This window comes from Fukomys damarensis, unplaced genomic scaffold (assembly GCF_012274545.1).
Source record: "Fukomys damarensis isolate Sample0158 unplaced genomic scaffold, DMR_v1.0_HiC HiC_scaffold_17, whole genome shotgun sequence".
Classification (NCBI taxonomy): Eukaryota; Metazoa; Chordata; class Mammalia; order Rodentia; family Bathyergidae; genus Fukomys; species Fukomys damarensis.
Genome location: NW_022900929.1, coordinates 44,824,558 through 44,830,076, shown reverse-complemented (window position 1 = coordinate 44,830,076; position 5,519 = coordinate 44,824,558).

The following is a 5,519-nucleotide window of genomic DNA, read 5'->3' as shown; positions in this document are numbered from 1 at the left end:
GATCGGTGTTCAGGCTACCTTCCAGGCACTGGAGGATGGTGGCTCCAGGTGGGAGAAGCAAATCTAGAATTTATTAAGATTTCACTGGTTTTAACATTAATGTATGTTTCCTTCCCCAGAATCCAATCCTGGATACCACATTATATTTAGTTATAACATCATCTTATCTTTTCTGGTTTGTCATAGATTTTTCAGTCTTATTTTGTTTTTTATGGCTGTGATAGCCATAAAGTCAGGTATTTTGTAGAATGTCCCTCAATTTCAGTATGTTTGAAGTTTTTGCTTATAGTTGGACTTGGGTTATGGATATTTGTAAGGAATATCCAAGAAACAAAGGCATATACTTAAGTAGTCAATCCTTTTTCTTCTCAAGTCATCTATGGGCTCAATCATGATTCATTCTGATTGATTCATTTATCACTTAGATGCTTCCTGGCCTACAAGCAAAGTTGTATTTCAACTCCCTCCCATTTTGGTGAGATCTTAGTCTTGAGGATAGACTGGAAAGGCTGTGTATGTGATTTCTCTTGGTTTTGTATCCCTTCTTTTTTGACTCTGTTACATTTGGCTTCCATCTAGATTGAGCGTCTCTTTATAAGCCAATGCTCATAATGTACCATAGATGCAGAAATGTGATGACCTCAATCCAAGATCATAAGGCAATGATAAATGCTTGTGATGATGGATAAGCTAAGTATCCTGAGTTCATCACTGCAACATGTTTAAATGTAAGAAAACATGACATTGAACACTATAAGGGACTAAAATTATTACATCAAAAGCAAATAGGAAAGACAGAAACAAATGGTGTTATTTTCTCTTAATATTTTAAAATCAATACTTAGTCATAGTATCCTGGTTTTCAAATGACAGAGACAGTAAATGGATTTATTTCAACAGCTATATCTCTTTGTTACACTCCACAAGCATAAATTAGGTTCCCTTGATTGCAGGAAACTATACAAGTTGCTTTGAAAGGAAAAATATGAGATAGATAAAGCTTGTATTTTCAAAATGGTTACTATGTGCTAAATTTCCAGTTTATATAATTTATATTAAAATAGTTTTAAATTAATTTTTTTGTTATTTTATTACATTTGTCGTGTTTATTTTTGTGTAGAAAAAGTTGATATTTATACTTATGTTTTATATGATTTCTATAAAACTCTTAGAAAATGAATATTACCAGATTACATAGAGACACCTTTATTCATCAAGTTAGGACTTAAATTGGCAAAGCAAATGGTAGAGACTGGTTTTTCTTAAAAATTTCAGTGTCTTTTGCTTTCCTGTGACCCTGTTTCCTGTTGTTGTTTTGATCACAATGAATATATTTTTAAAAGACATAAACCATAGATAATTGACCTCAGTTTTTTAGTAAAAGTTCATTGTAGCTTCATGTAAGCACTACCCTGCAGTGCAGTTAATTGGCTATTTTTTTTTGTATTTATGGAACATTTTCTATATCACTGTATGCTTGAGAATAGTTTGTCAATAGCTATGAAGGAAGGATGGTATTACATTCATGACAGGAAGAAGATGCTAAACTAGATAAGCTTCAGCAGCAAGGAAGACCCAGGTGGCAACTTGCTTTTGCACACCTCAATTAAATTTTCACTTGGTAGGAGGAAAAACAGGTGATGTTAGTGAAATTAGATGATGATCACAGCAGAAAAATAAATATGAATCATTACATACTGAGAGAAAAAGAGATATTCATAATTCTTCATTAGGATTTAGAAATGACTTAAAGACATACAGATGAGGGTACAATGCAGAGTCCAGGCTCTGCATCTTGATTCAGGACAGGGCTATGGTGCATGTTTAACTGTGTCCAGGAGTCCTTAGGCAATTTCATTAGCACCACAAATGAAGACAAATATGCTTTTTATCTTCTTAAAAACCTGTTTTCAGATTTAATTTTTTAAGAAGATAAAGTTTATTAGGTATTAACTATAAGTACCATTTTCCAAATTGAAACACCTCTTTTATGGAATCAAGATTAAGAGTGGTTGAAAATGGCCTGGGAAGAAAGGCATCTAGAGATCTTATTTATCTCAAACAAAAATAATATAGTATCAGTTACAGTTGGATGATGGAAAGAGTGGAGATAAATGTAGGAAACTGAATGTTCAATGTTTAATAGCCAACAATCAATTTTCCAGTTTTGATGTTTTAAAAATATTTACTATAAATTTTCCAGGTCAATACAAAGAGATATTTGGTGGTAAGAGAGGTTGAGTAGTCAGGAGTAACAGATTTAAAAAACTAGAAGATAGGTTCTATGAGGAAAAGCTAAAGGAATTGAGATAATTAGAATATTATTTGTCTTTAGTAAATTTAAGAATGTCAGATATCTGAAAGAGCTGCCAACAACTTCTTCAGAGCCACAAAGGATGCATTAGGAAATATTGGATTTATTAAGAGGATGAAAGAGTTACTTTTTGCAAAGGAGAATTTCTGGAATGTATTAAAAAGGAGGAAGCCCAGGAAATGAATGAGTTTTCAAACCTCTCAAATTGATGAAGAACTGACATGTGCTAAATAAAAGATGAAGTTAAGGAACTGGGTTCAACACATTTTTTTAGTGCTCCCCTACCTCTGTGAGCTTCTATATTTTTTCAGATTTTTAAAATGTAATATTATCATGTAAAATGTTGTCCAGTTCCATAGAAATGAAGACAGAATTAGAGAATTTAAAGCAGAATATCTCCAAGTTACAACAGTGTTGTGAGACGACACTTTCCAGAAGGGTATGGGATGCCTCAAATTGATGATGTGTCCCTCTGGAAGCCACTCAGGGACTGTCACACTCTGTGTATGGGTTCAACACATTTTTTAGTGCTCCCCTACCTCTGTGAGCTTCTATATTTTTTCAAATTTTTAAAATGTAACATTATCATGTAAAATGTTGTTCAGTTCCGTAGAAATGAAGACAGAATTAGAGAATTTAAAGCAGAATATCTCCAAGTGATAACAGTGTTGTGAGACGACACTTTCCAGAAGGGTATGGGATGCCTCAAATTGATGATGTGTCCCTCTGGAAGTCACTCAGGGACTGTCACACTCAGTACTCAAGAAGTCTGAGGAGTTGAAGCCAAGAGCTAAGTTTCCAGATATGCTGATATTTGTATCATTTTCTCTTCTTTGCTCTTTAAGGGATTATAAAGTAAGTAAATTTGTGTCCAACCCTATTTCTCTTTTTCTCAGTTCTATTTGTCATTCTTGTGGACTGTCTCTCTTCTATCTAGACTTTCTGCTCTTAAACTCTTCCCTGTAGGAACCTTTCAAGCTAGCCCTTCTTGGGTAATGACTCAGATTTAAAAAGGATCACATTTCTTCATCATGTATTGCATGCAGAAGATCTCAGTTAAGGAAACCATCTGGGAACTTACTTGTATTTCTGACATAGGCTAATGGAGTACCTTTTCCATAGTCCAAAGGATCCAGTTGAAGGCCTGGACCTCCATGTAGTGTCCTGTGGGAGTTCATATCAGGGGGCCAAAGGCTCTTTGCCTGAAGGCTGAAGAATCTATGCCAGAAGGCTGAACCGTCTCCACTGGAAGGCTAAAGAGTCTGCACTGGAAGCCGGAAGATGACATCCAATGTGAAAGTGAAGACTGGAGCTCCTGCAAAGAAGACAGAAGCAAATCTTCCTTGTTTGTTTCCCCTTTATAACATTATGGTGAAAATCATCCCTAGGGTGGGTCTTCTACACCCAGAACTAGGCTAGCCAATTTAGTTGGGTGTTATTTACTCAAGTTGACACAATCAATCAACTAAAATAATAACAGAAAAGCAAAAGTCTCAATCTACAGGAATCAAGACTTTCCATTTTCTTCATGAATATTGTAGCACCTGGCCACCTCTGGCAACCTCCAGTAGGTCTGTCCCTTCAATTGGGTGCAACAGAGGAGCCCAGCTGTGCAGGTGACAGTACAGCAGTGTTTGTGCCCCCCACCCTCAAACAAGAGTAGGAAGGCATATCTGAGGCTCCTAGATGAAAATTGAAATCCACTGGAAAAGTGAAGAAAATCTGCAATAAAGGCACAGCACACCACCGTAGTTGGTAAGTCAGAGGGACCAGTACCTCACATCAGAATCTGGTCTAATTTCAGGGGAAAGACAGCTGGAACCTGCAGTAGAACCTTGAAGAATTCAACAGGAGGTTAAGAGATCTCAACTTGGGCCTTGCTGCCAAAAATCAGCCTGAACCCCAGGGGACAACTGCCTGCTTGCTGAGACTAATTAGCTTAGACCTGCACACTCCTGCCCAAGCTGTCTATTGCATCAACAGAAGCACACCCTGAAGGAGGCCTTCTATTTCTATTTGCATTTTTTATTTTCAAAGTAATATTTTTCATTCCATCATGGTGGAAAACACTTGTAATCCCAGAACTCAGGAAGCTGAGGTAGGAGGATTTTAGACCAGCCTGGGCTACACAGTTAGCTCCAGAGCAGTCTGAACTACACAGTGAGACCCTGTCTCAAAACAAACAAACAAACAAACAAACAAACAAACAAACACAAAACAAAAATTCCCAAAATACCCCAGACAAAGTAATATTTTTCACTTATCTTTTATCATTTAGAAATATTTTTATCCATCTTTCTTTTCTCAAAAATTTCCCTTTTAATCTTCTCTCTCTCTCTCTCTCTCTCTCTCTCTCTCTCTGTCTCTCTCCCCCCTTGTTCTTGTTCTCCATTACTGACCCTTTTTATTTCTGTTCCTATCCTAATTTGAATTTTCTTTCTTTTCCCTTTCTTTTCTTTTTCCTTCTCTCAATTGCCATTAGTTTTAAAAGAAAGTGATTACAGACTCTAGCCTCTCTACTGCTTTTAGTTTCTTGGGAATATTTTGTTCTGCTTTCTCCTCTTCTCTTCAACATCTCCCTAGAGTTTTTGTGATCATCCTGTGTACTCTGACCTCACTCCTGACCTTTCTCTATCCTACCTATCCCTTCCTCCCCATCTCCTTCTAAATCCCAATCCTGAAGGGTAATGTTGCTATATTGAAGAGTTTATTCATTATAAACATATTTTGGGGGGGCTCCTCAATTTTGATTTCATTCACATGGTTAAAGGTGATGAATTAATAACTACCACAAATTGTCATTTTCTAAGCTGTGTTTGATGCTGTTGTGTTGCTGATTGTATCATTTGGGCTAAGGTGTTGTGAGTAATCTATAATGAAAATGAGTCTGCCTCAGAGACATTAGAGACTCAAAACCTAAAGACAAGCTATATTTGAAAGATTGAAGTATTAACCTAGGAATTAAACCAAGAACAGTACCAATGACAAAAACAGAAATGAGAGGCATTTAAATGAGACACTAACAGGGTTCCAACCCAATAAATGTAAACTCTGGGGTAAATGAGGTGGATAAGTCTGACAGTCAACCATTTGTCTGGACACCCTGAACTGATAGCACAGGAAATAAAAAAACAGGTAAATAAGGCTGTAGAAAAATTCAAAACAGAAATAATTTCCCAGATAACTACAGAGATGGTGAGCACAA